Below are 14,981 nucleotides of genomic sequence, written 5' to 3' on the forward strand. Positions count from 1 at the left end.
ACAGCGCCCTCCACAATTATTGGCCCCCTTGTAAAAATTAGTAAAAAGGGTTTGAGGGGAAAAAAAATCACCTTTTGGTGAAGTCGCGTCATCTCACACTGAAAAAATTAGAAAAATCTAACCTTTACTTGAAATAAATTTATTCAGAAAAAAACAGATCATTTTCAACAAAAAGACATGTGCCATTATTATTAGCACCCCTGCATTTAACACTCTGTCCAACCTCCTTTAGTAGAAAAACAGCACTGAGTCTCTCCTATAACAGTTTATAAGATTGGAGATACAGAGCAGGACATCTGAGACCATTCCTCTTTACACAATCTCTCCAGATCAGCCAGGGTCCCAGACCTTCTCTTGTGCTCTCAACTCTTCAAGTTTTCACTGGGGTGCAGCTCAGGGGACTGAGATGGCCATGGCAGAAGCGTGATTCTGTGATTCTCAGTGAACCATTTTTGTGTTGATTTGGACATTGGATCACTGTCCTTCTGGAAGACGACCCAGTTTTAGTTTCCTGGCTGAGGCAGCCAGATTCTGATTTAAAATGCCCTGGCGTTTCATGGAGTCCATGATACCGTGGACCCTAACAAGATTTCCAGGGCCTTTGGAGGAAAAACAGCCCCAAAACAAACATCACAGAACTTCCACCAGTTGGGATCGGGTTCTTTTCATTATAGCAATCCTTCTTTTTACACCAAACCCACTGCGAGTGTTTAGTGCCAAAAAAAAAAAAATTCTGTTCCATCAGTGCAGAGAACACGGTTCCAGTCAAACGTCTGTATTTTCAGCAAATAACTGAAGGTTCACTGTGCACTTCAGAGTGTGGCCTCAACTCAGGCCAGCAGAAACGTTAATGAGGACAGAAACACAGGTGACATTGTTAGTAAAACTGTGACCTAAGCTAAATAGTGATCCTGAAATCAGAGCGCTTTTCTAACATGTGGATCACCAGTCAGTATGAGCATCCATTTCACACAAGACACACACTGCTTGTTATTCTGCAGCTTGGGACCAGAGGTGAGTGCAGGAATGTAGCTAAATTAAGATCTTCATCTGAAAACAGCTCCTGCATCCCCACCACACATCAGAACAGCGACTCTGTTGGATCATTGCTGTTCCAGCGTAACTTTATTAACATACTGTAAGTCTTTGTTCCATGATCCTGATGTTCTGTTCCACCTTCTGTCAATGTCCCTCTGCTTTTTAGTCTTACTTCAGTGAATAATCTCTCCTGGACACCCGAGAGCCCTGCATGCTGTATCTTTTGAAATATTTTGTGTTTAGCTGTTGTACTATACTATATAACTGCACATTGTATCATTATTATTCAGTGTCAACCAGAAGAGGACGAGTTTCCTTTCGAGTTTGTCTTCTCTCAAGTTTTCTTCCTCATGCTGTCTCATAAAGGTTTTCTTTGCCTCTGTCACCTCTGGCTTGTTCTTTACTGGGAAATACGCCACTCGTATTTTTCATCCGGGCTCCTTCCGGGACATGGAGAACCAAGACCGGGACAAATCTCTGTGTGTCAGCTGTGACAAAATCGATGAATTGTTTTGATAAATTTGGAGACTTTTTGTTTGTGAATGTGTCGATATAATAAAAAGAAAATAACAAGTTGGCTTGAAGATCTCATCTCATCATCTCTAGCCGCTTTATCCTTCTACAGGGTCGCAGGCAAGCTGGAGCCTATCTCAGCTGACTACGGGCGAAAGGCGGGGTACACCCTGGACAAGTCGCCAGGTCATCACAGGGCTGACACATAGACACAGACAACCATTCACACTCACATTCACACCTACGGTCAATTTAGAGTCACCAGTTAACCTAACCTGCATGTCTTTGGACTGTGGGGGAAACCGGAGCACCCGGAGGAAACCCACGCGGACACGGGGAGAACATGCAAACTCCACACAGAAAGGCCCTCGCCGGCCCCGGGGCTCGAACCCAGGACCTTCTTGCTGTGAGGCGACAGCGCTAACCACTACACCACCGTGCCGCCTGGCTTGAAGATATGAAGTTTATCTTCTCGTGTTGAAAAACTCACATTTTTCATACGAAATACATCACGGATCTGAGTGACATAATTAAATAATATTGGCTGGCTTTTTTTCCTGGTATATCAAATATATTCAATTCAGCTAGCATGATATTGAACAAGTTGAAGATGAGTAGCTGAATGGAATAAATCTGATATACCATGAAAAAAAGCCAACCAATATTATTATTATTATTATACATGCACACTCTCTTCATATCAGCATTCTCGAAGGCCAGTGCTAACTTACCCACAACTTGGTGCTGTTAGCGCAGCAGTCCAGTTAGCTTCCAGCCGGTGTAGCCATAGCATTAGCGAAGGCCGATGCTAGCTTACCCGTGACTCGGTACTGTTAGCGTGACAGTCCAGTTACTTTCCAGCTGGTGTAGTGTTAGCGAAGGCCAATGCTAGCGCAGTCAAGCTGAATATTATTATTATTATTATTATTATTATTATTATTTTCCCTGCGTAATTTACTTAGTTACTTTTAAAATCAACATCGACAGCTACACACAACAAAGCGACCTGGCAGCCAAAATTCTGTAAAATCTTCCACTTTTAATAAAGCAAACCTGGTGGCCATGTTTGTTTACAAACTGTTACAGTCACTCACTAGTGCGGAAGTTATACATCTCCGATGTGTCTCTTTTCCAGTTTTTCACTGTCTGTTGGTATGTTTTTTTTCTTATGCGTGAAAAATATCTAATGAAGTTTTGGTAGCCTTTCGAGTGTTCAGCACATCTTTAGTTTCAGTTTATTTATTCAGTGCTCAATTAAAGCATCGCTAATCCTAGCAGTAGCACTGGATTAGCCCTGTTTTCTCTCTTTCCCGGCTGACAAAGAAACGATTGTGCGTGTGTGCAGTAGAAAAGATTTGTCATTGGATCTTTGCATGAGGGCGGCACAGCACTGTCGCCTCACAGCAAGAAAGTCCGGGTTCAAGCCCCATGGCCGGCGAGGGCCTTTCTGTGCGGAGTTTGCATGTTCTCCCCGTGTCCGCGTGGGTTTCCTCCGGGTGCTCCGGTTTCCCCCACAGTCCAAAGACATGCAGGTTAGGTTAACTGGTGGCTCTGAATTGACCGTAGGTGTGAATGTGAGTGTGAATGGTTGTCTGTGTCTATGTGTCAGCCCTGTGATGACCTGGCGACTTGTCCAGGGTGTACCCCGCCTTTCGCCCGTAGTCAGCTGGGATAGGCTCCAGCTTGCCTGCGACCCTGTAGAACAGGATAAAGCGGCTAGAGATATCACTTCACTCACTCGTATATCACTTCACTCACTCGTGATATACGTATACAATATATTCACCACTCAAAGATAAATACTTGACACATTTGACCACATTTAGTGCATTTCCACTTGGTAAGATGTTCTCTTTTTTGTTGCTGTGTATTTGTTACAGAGAGAACATGAACAAGGCCTTTAAAGAATAAAAGATATCAGACTGTAAATGAGGTTAACAGTTTATTTGATTGTCTACAAATAGACTTGTGACAGCTCCCTCAGTAAAGGATTTGTAACGTCCTGTCAGGAAGTGGGCTGGAGCGATTACATCATTCTCTAAAATCTGGACTGATTTTCTACAGGCATGTTTGATGCTCTTCGTAGTAGATTTTTTTTAAAGTAGAAAACATTGCATTTCATTATTTTTATAGGCATCGTTGCTTTACAGCATTAATACATATACACACGCCTAAGCTCTTTGCCCAGTGCTGTATGTCCCATGTGATATTTTAAACAATAGTTAAGACAATTCCAGGCATTTGCTGAGCATGTATTACTATCGTACCTAAATCCTGCTCACAAAGCTTCTTTATCCCATCATTAAAGGATGTGTGAATAGATTGTAATGAGTTATAATGAGAGGATATTATGTATCCTGGAATGATATCAAATCTGAGCCAGTTGTCTGAGCTGAGCTGATTGGCATTCACATACATGAGTATAAAAAGTGTACACACCCCGTTAAAATGATAGAGAAATAATTTCAAAACTTTTCCCACCTTTAATATGACCTATTACTTGTACAATTCAGTTGAAAAACAAACAAATCTGTTTGGGGGAAAAACATAAAAAAAACATTTTTAAAAACTGTACAATAAGCTGGTTGCATAAGTGTGCACACCCTTAAACTAATACTTTGCTGAAACATCTTTTGATTTAATTACAGCATTCAGTCTTTTGGGGTTCACACCTGCCATCAATTAAAATGACTCTGATTAACCCCAAATAACGTTCAGACATTTACTCAGTTGCATCCTCCAGCAAAAGCCAGGGTTCACAGAGAGCTTACAAAGCATCAAAGGGATCTCACTGTTGAAAGGTGTCAGTCAGGAGAAGGTTACAAAAACATTTCCACGCCATTAGATATACCATGGAGCACAGTGAAGACAGTCATCAAGAAGTAGAGAAAATATGGGACAACAGTGACATTACCGAGAACTGGACATCCCTCCAAAATTGATGAAAACACAAGACAAAAACTGGTCAGGGAGGCTGCCAAGAGGCCTGCAGGAATTTCTGGCAAGTACTGACCGTGTGCTACATGTGACAACAATCTCCCGTATTCTCCATATGCCTGGACTATGAGGTAGGGTCAAAGAAAAACATCCAGGCCTGGCTAAATTTTGCAAAAAAATACATCAATTCTCCCAAAAGTATGTGGGAAAATGTGTTATGGTCTGATGAAACCAAGGTTGAACTTTTTGGCCACAATTCCAAAAGGTATGTTTGGTGCAAAAACAACACTGTCCATCACCAAAAGGACACCCACGGTGAAGCATGGTGGTTGCAGCATCATTTTTTGGGGTTGTTTTTCTTCAGCTGGAACAGGGGCTTTAGTCAAGGTGGAGGGAATTATGAACAGTTCTAAATACCAGTCAATTTTGGCCCAAAACCTTCAGGTGTCTGCTAGAAAGCTGAAGATGAAGATGAATTTCATCTTTCAGCATGACAATGACCCCCAAAAAAGTTTTGGAACGGCCCAGCCAGAGCCCAGACCTCAATCCAATTGAAAATCTGTGGGGTGACCTGAAGAGAGCTGTGCACAAGAGATGCCCTCGCAATCTAACAGATTTGGAGTGCTTTTGCAAGGAAGAGTGGGCAAATATTGCCAAGTCTAGATGTGGCAGGCTGATAGACTCCGACCCAAAAAGACTGAATGCTGTAATCAAATCAAAAGGTGCTTGAACAAAGTATTAGTTTAAGGGTATGTACACTTATGCAACCAGCTTATTGTATTTTTTTTATTTTTTATGTCTTTCCCCCTAACAGATTTGTTTGTTTTTTAATTGATTTGCACAGGTTATAGGTCACATTAAAGGTGGGAAATGTTTTTAAATTATTTATCGTGGTCTCATTTTTTTTTACCTCAGAAAACTTATCATGTTAACGCGGTGTGTACACTTTATATCCACTGTATGAGTATATTTTCCTGATGTTGTCCCTTAAAACTAGACTGCCTTTCAGATTTTTCAAGTTTAGGTCATAAAAAGAATTTTCCCTGACACCCAATTATTTTTGTTTAGTGGACCGAAAGCTACTGACTTTGAATCACAGACTTCCAATTTTATTTTTGTTTTTTTAATAGAACAATTAATGAATTTATCGCCACGTGGCCCTAAATTCTCTGCTATTTTTTCCTGCTTCACCATGACCCAATTCAAGATACTACGTGGTGGGCTTTCCTCGTTCGTGCAAGGCATTGTGGGATACAGATTTGAAACAGAAGAGAAAAATGGAGGATGTGAGTGTGCAAATGAAATGTGAAAGACCAACTACAGTAATGGAAAGTGAGAAGAAAAGATGTTATGTTATATACGAAGGAAAGGAAACTCAGGACCAAACTAATAAATATCGGCACTCAGCGAGCACCTTGGTGTGATCAGCTGTTCGTTTAGCGACACAATGATGGAACTGTCAGTGCACGCTCAAAGGTCAACCTGCGCATGCGCACACACACGGACTTCCTCTGTCTGCTTGACTGCGCAATTTCATGCATATTATTTGCTTTAATCCCTTCAAATTAAATAACTTCCCAGTCACAGAATGGCCTGATATTTTGTGATATTACAGAAATAAACATATATCACAATGAGCAAATTTCAGAGGGAACTAAATGTCACCGATTTTATGAACTTGAATGGCCGTCTAGCTTTAAGGCACCTGATAAAGTCAGTACTAACGCCAAAAGTCCTCTGCTCACTGAAGGCACCGTTCCTCCTGCGTTATAAAGGAGGTGCTGTTCCCTTTTTAAATAGAACCTACATTTAAAGCTAGACAGCCTTTCGATTTCATAAAATCTGTGAAATTTAGTTCTCTCTCAAAGCTATTCCATTCTCAAAGCTATTTTTATTTATGACACCCTGGAATGAGGTCTTGGTGAAAGGAATAGTAAGGATTATTGCTTGTCTACTGCTTATTTCACACAGATCTGGCAACCTTCATCACAGCACATGATAACAGTGACATTCCAAGCATTACACATAACTTCTGTGACTATTTTGTGTCTATTTTCTGAATGTTATAGAAGATGCAGTCAACCACAAGAAAGCACGGTTAAATTTTGCACGAGTGAGCTGACAAGTCCACAGCTAGTGCACAGCCGTCTCTCATTAACATCACTGAGGCAAATGAAAGGATATTAAAGGAAAAAAATCCAAATCAACATCTCTTTTTCTTTAATTATACAATAAAAGATGCATCTCTGTGTGTTTGTGTGTCCATCAGGTGTGTGCAGCTGGTGAGAATGTAGAGCGTTCTAAATGTGAGGAGCTGTCAGAAAACGGAGGTGGAGTCAAACGCAAACTTTTAATTAACAAATGAAGACAGATAAAAAAATAAATAAGAATCATGACTGGAGTGAAATAGGAGCGAGACAAACACGGCATGAAACACACAACAGACTACAAACGATACAGAGCTTCGTGCATAAGTATTCACCTCCCCAAAGTCAATACTTTGTAGAGCCACCTTTTGCTGAAATTACAGCTGCAAGTCTCTTGGGGTATGTCTCTTTTAGCTTAACACATCTAGCCACTGGGATTGTCACCCATTCCTCAAGGCAAAACTGCTGCAACTCTTTCAAGTTAGATGAGTTGTGTTGGTTTACAGCAATCTTCAAGTTATGCCACAGATTCTCAATTGGATTGAGGTCTGGGCTTTGATTAAGCCATTCCAAGACATTTAAATGTTTCTGTGGCAGCGGGGGTGTGGTCAAGCATTGGTCTGTGACCGGAGGGCAGAGTCAGGGAAGGTAAGTGGCAGAATCACTGCACCTGAGGTCTATTAACATGTGTTTGTGTGTCTTCCCCAGTGACCGCGCCCTATTTAAAGAGAGAGCGAGAGCAGAGGGAGAGCTCTCTCCCCAACCAGACTTGTGTGTGTGCGTGTGTGGCTGGGAGAGTGTTCAAGCTGAAAAGCTGAAAATAAAAAGAGTTTTTGAACTTAATTCTGGCCTGCTGTCTTTCTGTGCTCCTCCCACTCATACGAACTGCCACAGTGGTGCCGAAACCCAGGGATGGAGCACAGGAAAAGAACAGCCCCATGGAGCCCTCCCCCTTCGCAGACCTGGTCCACGCCCTCGCCACGGCCCAGCAGAGCCAGCACCAGTTGCTAGTCGCCCTCCGGAAGGAGCAAGAGCACCGGTTCGAGGCCCTGGTGTTGGTGCAGCAGTAAGATCAATAGGCGTTCCGGCACCTCCTCGCGTCGGCGGGATCCACCACCTCCACCGCCGCGGGCCCTTCTCCCCTCACCCTAACTAAGATGGACCCGCATGACAACCCCGAGGCCTTCCTCATGCTCTTCGAGCAGGTAGCAGAGGCCTCGGGCTGGCCGGTGGAACAGCTCGCGGTGCGCCTCCTCCCCCTGCTAACGGGCGAGGAGCAGCTGGCTGTGCTACAGCTCCCCGCCGACCGCCGGCTGGTCTACGCAGACCTTCACCAGGCTGTCCTCCTGCGGGTGGGGCACACCCCCAAACAGCAGCGACAGCGCTTCCACGCTCTGCACCTGGAGGAAGTCGGCCGGCCGTTCGCATTTGGCGAGCAGCTCCGGGACGCCTGCTGGCGGTGGTTGAGGGCCGACAACCACGATGCCGAGGGAATCATCGATCAGGTGGTACTGGAGCAGTTCATCGCCCGCTTACCAGAGGGGACCGCGGAGTGGGTCCAGTGCCACCGCCCGGCGTCGCTGGATCAGGCCTTCGAGCGGGCGGAGGACCATTTGGTGGCTGTTCTGATGGCAGGACAGCGGACATCCTCTTCTTCCCTCTCCTCTCTCCCCCTCTCCTTCTGTGTCTTGTCCTCGCCCTGTTCCCCCACCGCGGAGACGGGGACTGACCCTACCCCAGCCGGCCCATTGCACCCGCTGTGCCCTCCCGTTTTTCCCTTCTGTGTCTGTCTCTTCCCCCCCTCAGGTGAGTGAGCCCCAGAGCACCGGTGCAGAGAGGAAGCCCGGGCCAGTTTGCTGGCGCTGCGGGGAGCCGGGCCACCTCCAACAGCAGTGCTCGGCAATGGAAGTGGGCGCGGTGGTTCGGATCCCCGACGCGCCAGGAGCCGCCCTCAATCGGGCCGGAGCGTATCGCATACTGGTGAGTATCCAAGGGGATACATATCAGGTGTTGGTGGACTCTGGCTGTAATCAGACCTCAATTCACCAAAGCCTGGTGCAAGACGAGGCATTGGGGGGAGCACAGGGGGTGAAGGTGTTGTGTATGCACGGGGATGTTCACAGCTACCCTTTAGTGTCTGTCCACATTCTTTTCCGAGGGGAAAAATTTAGAGTAAAGGCAGCGGTTAATCCTCGCCTCACCCACTCAATAATTTTGGGGACTGATTGGCCGGGATTCGGGGAGTTAATGAGCCATTTAGTGAAGAGTGGGTCCTGCCGTAGTTCAGCAGGGGGAGGTTCCGGTGTCGCACTGGTGGGAGCAGCTGTCACAGAGCTGTCTACGTCATCTCTGCGTCAGAGTGAGGAGCAGCAGGCTCCTCCTCCCTCTCTCGGGGAATCCCTCATGGATTTCCCGTTAGAGCCTTCGCGAGACGAGACTCTGCGGCATGCGTTTGACCAAGTGAGAGTAATCGATGGTCAAACGCGCCAGCCAAACGCCACCCTGTCCTTTCCCTATTTTTCTATTGTGAAGGATAGATTATACCAAGTGACGCAGGACACTCAGACTAAAGAGCAAGTCACGCAGCTTTTGATTCCAAAGAGACGCCGGGAATTGGTATTCCAGGTGGCTCACTTTAATCCCATGGCTGGACACTTAGAGCAGGATAAGACACTAGCCCGAATAATGGCCCAGTTCTATTGGCCAGGGATTCACGGCGATGTCCGTAGGTGGTGTATGGCATCCCGCGAATGCCAGTTAGTAAATCCAGCGGCCATTCCAAAAGTGCCTTTGCGCCCTCTCCCATTAATCGAGACCCCATTTGAAAGAATTGGGATGGATCTCGTCGGGCCATGAGATCTGTCAACACGAGGGTACTGCTTTATTTTAGTTCTGGTGGACTATGCAACGCGATACCCAGAAGCAGTGCCAGGGGCGATTCTAGCATCTGATCTTTGGGGGTGCTTAGCCCCCAGAGCTGACAGAGGCACCTGGCTTGAACGACAGTGTTTCCACGTTTATTCCGCATTTAGACAGACTTAATTAGACAAAAAGACTAGACTAGACGGGCGGCACGGTGGTGTAGTGGTTAGCGCTGTCGCCTCACAGCAAGAAGGTCCTGGGTTCGAGCCCCGGGGCCGGCGAGGGCCTTTCTGTGTGGAGTTTGCATGTTCTCCCCGTGTCCGCGTGGGTTTCCTCCGGGTGCTCCGGTTTCCCCCACAGTCCAAAGACATGCAGGTTAGGTTAACTGGTGACTCTAAATTGACCGTAGGTGTGAATGTGAGTGTGAATGGTTGTCTGTGTCTATGTGTCAGCTCTGTGATGACCTGGCGACTTGTCCAGGGTGTACCCCGCCTTTCGCCCATAGTCAGCTGGGATAGGCTCCAGCTTGCCTGCGACCCTGTAGAAGGATAAAGCGGCTAGAGATAATGAGATGAGATGAGATGAGACTAGACTAGACAATTCTGCAATGTTTTAAGAGAAGCTGACCCAATAAACTATGATATCTACACATTTACAACCACTGACACAAATATTTACGTTATATTTTTAACAAGACCTACTACTGCATTTGTAATGTTGGAGCTATTCATTTTGAACAGTGGTAATTGTTAATTAATGTGTTATTGTGTATTGTGTAATAGTGTGTATTATTATGATTTTACATTAGTTTACATTAGTAAACGCTATGTTACATTAAATAAAATTGACTAGCACACGGTGGTCTAGCACCGTAGCACTTGTACAGCTCTGCACAAAAGTATCTCGATATGGATGATAAATGTCGTTTTTATCATTCTGTTCATAGACCAGGGAACATCAATATTGCATTATGCATATTATTGTGTTTAACAATTGTAACTCCAGTCCGTACCTTCACATCTCGCTATGCCAGTAATACTCAGGTGCTACTTCGAGTTCCTCATCGGCGTGGAATCCAGTTAAAAAAAACCACCATATCGTAGCAAGCACTCGCGCGGACAGGCAACCCAATCAGAGGGGACGCAGGGAGGAGAGGTATTTTACTGCTCATAGAGCTATCACGTAACAGGTGAATTCAAGAACACACACACGCCCGCGCTGCCGCGCACACATTCTTTGCGCAGTGCGCAAGGGCACTTATTTCTGAAAATTACGTCCAAAAGCAGTGTTTTTGAGGGTGCTGAGCTAGGGGGTGCTCAGCTCGTTTTTGGGGGTGCTTGAGCACCCCCAAAAATAGGCTAAACACGCCCCTGAGCAGTGCCTCTTCGCAATATCTCAGCACGCAGTATTGCGGAAGCGCTCTTCTGCGTCATCTCCCGAGTTGGAATCCCGAAAGAGATTCTGACTGACCAAGGCACCTCGTTTATGTCACATACACTGAACAAACTGTATGGGTTATTAGGAATTAAGCCGATCCGCACCAGCGTTTATCACCCACAAACGGACAGTTTAGTTGAACGGTTCAATCGCACCCTCAAAAATATAATTAAAAAATTCGTAAGCGAGGACGCACATAATTGGGATAAATGGCTCGAACCCTTGTTATTTGCAGTGCAAGAGGTCCCCCAAGCCTCCACGGGGTTCTCCCCGTTCGAATTGTTATATGGGCGTAAGCCGCGCGGCATTCTAGATGCGCTGCGAGAAAATTGGGAGGAGGGACCTTCACCAAGTAAAAATGAAATTCAATACGTTATTGACTTGCGCGCAAAACTCCACACACTCACACACCTAACCCAGGAGAATTTGCGGCAGGCCCAAGAATGGCAAACCCACCTGTACGACAGGGGTACGCACCTTAGGGAGTTCGCACCGGGAGATAAAGTACTCATACTGTTACCCACATCAAGCTCCAAATTGATCGCCAAGTGGCAAGGACCCTTTGAGGTCACACGGTGAGTCGGGGACGTCGATTACAAGGTGAGGCGAATGGACAGGGGTGGGGCGCTACAGATTTACCACCTCAATCTGCTCAAACTCTGGAATGAGGAGGTCCCCGTGGCGTTGGTGTTGGTGGTTCCGGAGAAGGTGGAGCTGGGGCCAGAGGTTCAAAAGGGAGCATTGGCTTCATGTACCTCTCCGGTCCCATGTGGAGACCACCTCTCCCTGACCCAACTCACAGAGGTTGCCCAGTTGCAGACCAAGTTTTCGGACGTGTTCTCACCCCTGCCCAGCCGCACCGACTTCATAGAGCACCACATTGAGACGCCCCTGGGGGTGGTAGTGCGCAGCCACCCTTACAGGCTACCCAAACACAAGAAAAAAGTGGTTCGGGAAGAACTCGAGGCCATGCTCAAAATGGGCATCGTCGAGGAGTCCCACAGTGACTGGAGCAGCCCGGTGGTCTTGGTACCCAAGGCCGATGGGTCAGTCCGGTTCTGTGTAGACTATAGAAAAGTCAATGCGGTGTCTAAATTCGATGCGTACCTAATGCCTCGTATTGATGAGTTGCTCGATCGACTAGGCATGGCTTGCTTTTACTTGACACTGGATTTGACAAAGGGTTATTGGCAGATCCCCTTGACTCCATTATCCCGAGAAAAAACGGCCTTTTCCACACCGTATGGTTTACACCAGTTTGTCACACTTCCTTTTGGGTTGTTTGGGGTGCCCGCTAAATTCCAGCAGCTGATGGATAGGGTCCTCTGCCCCCACGCCACCTATGCGGCCACGTACCTCGATGATATCATTATCTATAGTAATGACTGGCCGTGGCACCTGCAACACCTGAGGGCCGTCCTTAGGTTGCTGAGGTGAGCGGGTCTCACAGCCAACCCAAAGAAGTGTGCGATTGGGCAGGTGGAAGTAAGGTATCTGGGCTTCCACTTGGGCAACAGGCAGGTGCATCCCCAAATTAACAAGACAGCAGCAATTGCGGCCTGCCCGAGGCCCAAGACCAAAAAGGAGGTGAGACAGTTCCTGGGGCTGGCTGGCTACTATCGTAGGTTTATACCTAATTATTTGGATGTCACCAGCCTGCTGACTGATCTCACTAAAAAGGGGGCACCAGATCCAGTCCAGTGGACGGAGCAATGCCAGCAGGCTTTCTCTGAGGTAAAGGCTGCACTGTGTGGGGGGCCACTGTTACACTCCCCTGACTTTTCTCTCCCCTTTATGTTACAGACAGATGCGTCGGACAGGGGGCTGGGGGCTGTTTTGTCCCAGGAGGTGGAGGGGGAGGACCGTCCAGTGCTGTACATCAGCAGGAAGCTCTCGGTACATGAGGGGCGCTACAGCACCATCGAAAAAGAGTGCCACACGATCAAGTGGGCAGTCCTCGCCCTCCGCTACTACCTGCTGGGATGCCCTTTCACCCTCTGTTTGGACCCCGCCCCCCTCCAGTGGCTCCACCACATGAAGGATGCCAACGCATGGATCACCCATTGGTATCTGGCACTCCAACCCTTTAACTTCAAGGTGATCCACAGGCCGGGGATGCAGATGGTTGTGGCGGACTTCCTCTCCTGTCGGGGGGGGGGAGTCGGCTGCAGGCCAGACAGCCACCCGGCCTGAGTCGGTTGGTGGGGGTATGTGGCAGCAGGGGCGTGGTCAAGTGTCGGTCTGTGACAGTAGGGAGGAGTCAGGGAAGGTACGTGGCAGAATCACTGCACCTGAGGTCTATTAATGTGTGTTTGTGTGTCTTCCCCAGTGACCATGCCCTATTTAAAGAGAGAGCGAGAGCAGAGGGAGAGCTCTCTCCCCAACCAGAAGACTTGTGTGTGTGTGTGTGTGTGTGTGTGTGTGTGTGTGGCTGGGAGACTGTTCAAGCTGAAAAGCTGAAAATAAAAAGAGTTTTTGAACTTACCGTAAATTCCGGACTACAGGGCGCACCTGATTAAAAGCCGCATGCTCAAATTTAAGAAAGAAAATCAATTTTGTAATTGTACAAGCCGCACCGGATTTTAAGCCGCAGGCGCAGGCTCCTTCAAATTCACGTTCATTTCTTAGATTTAAAAAAATAAAAACACTGTTATTCTTCTTAAGCATTGTTGAGATATTTACCCAGAAAGATATTACAGGTGAGATTTTTAAAAACTTTTTTATTTAATCCGCTTAGCAACATAAACAAATGAATTACATACCTACATATTGTACGTGTTTTTTATAACGGTGCCTGTAACGTGGCTACTCCGAAATATAGCATACGTTTGTATCGAAACACATAACTACGTTGTACGCTATAGGTTGCTGTTTTTTTACTCAACAGTGCATAAACAGTATTCCTGATTCTTCTAATAACTTTTAACTTAATAACTTAACTTATAACATACTTAACAAACTTATAATTTATAACATATACCACATACCACATCCTAGGCCTACCAGAAAAAGTCACTCATCGCTCTCTTTCTCCTCCGCACTAAAACCATCAAAGTCCTCTAATTCAGTGTCCGAATTAAACAGCCCCAGGATCTCATCACTCACAGTCTCATCGCTCTCTTTCTCCTCCGCACTAAAACCATCAAAGTCCTCTTTGTCCGAATTAAACAGCCCCAGGATCTCATCATTCACAGTCTCCTCGCTTTCGATGTCACTTGAGTGTACGCCATCTTCATCGCGCAGCAGCCCAGCCTTTCTAAACCCGTTGGTGATGGTTGATATTTTGACATGGCTCCACGCATTTAGGATCCACTGGCAGACTTGAGTGAAAGATGCTCTTCGCATGCGTCCTGTTTTTGTAAAAGATTTCTCGCCGCTTGTCATCCAAGTCTCCCACTCTTCGCGCAGTGCCACTTTAAATGCCCGGTTAACGCTGATGTCCAGTGGCTGTAGATACTTAGTGGTACCCCCAGGAATCACAGCTGGAGTTGAATTTGTGCTCTTGATGTCAGCTTTCACAGGATCTGTTACATGGGCTCTCATGCTGTCCATAACTAGCAATGATTTTTTTCTGCGAAAAAAGCCTCCCGGTCGCTTTGAGTAGCACTCTCTGAGCCACTCCTTCATTAGGCTCTCCGTCATCCAACCTCTCTCATTGACTTTCACCACAATTCCCTTTGGGAATTTTTCTTTTGGCATTGTCAGCCGCTTAAAAATGACCATGGGTGGAAGCTTTAGTCCTGATGCTGCGCAGCTCAGAACACAGGTAAAATGTGTCCTCTCGTGGCCGCTTGTTTTTAGTGTGACGGAGGAGTCACCTTTTTTATTTACAGTCCGAGTGAGAGGCAGGTCGAATGTCAGAGGTACTTCATCCATATTTATTATTTCATCTGGCCCGATGGTATTCTCCGCTATCTTTGTTTGAGTGAATGTGCGGAATGCAGCAAGTTTCTCCTCATAGTCGGGAGGGAGCTGCTGGCACAAAGTCGTGCGTGCCCTAACTGACAGGCTTTTCCTTCTCATAAATCTAAAACACCACGATGGCCC

The 14,981-nt window shown here is 46.5% G+C and overlaps 1 protein-coding gene across 1 annotated transcript in view; it reads right to left on the minus strand.

The window, feature by feature from the left end:
- Positions 1-14,981, minus strand: part of grm8a (glutamate receptor, metabotropic 8a) — a 525,298-nt gene that overhangs the window by 332,423 nt on the left and 177,894 nt on the right. The gene's annotated exons all lie outside the window — the stretch shown is intronic.

The sequence above is a fragment of the Neoarius graeffei genome, chromosome 21, assembly GCF_027579695.1.
Source record: "Neoarius graeffei isolate fNeoGra1 chromosome 21, fNeoGra1.pri, whole genome shotgun sequence".
NCBI classification, from domain to species: Eukaryota; Metazoa; Chordata; class Actinopteri; order Siluriformes; family Ariidae; genus Neoarius; species Neoarius graeffei.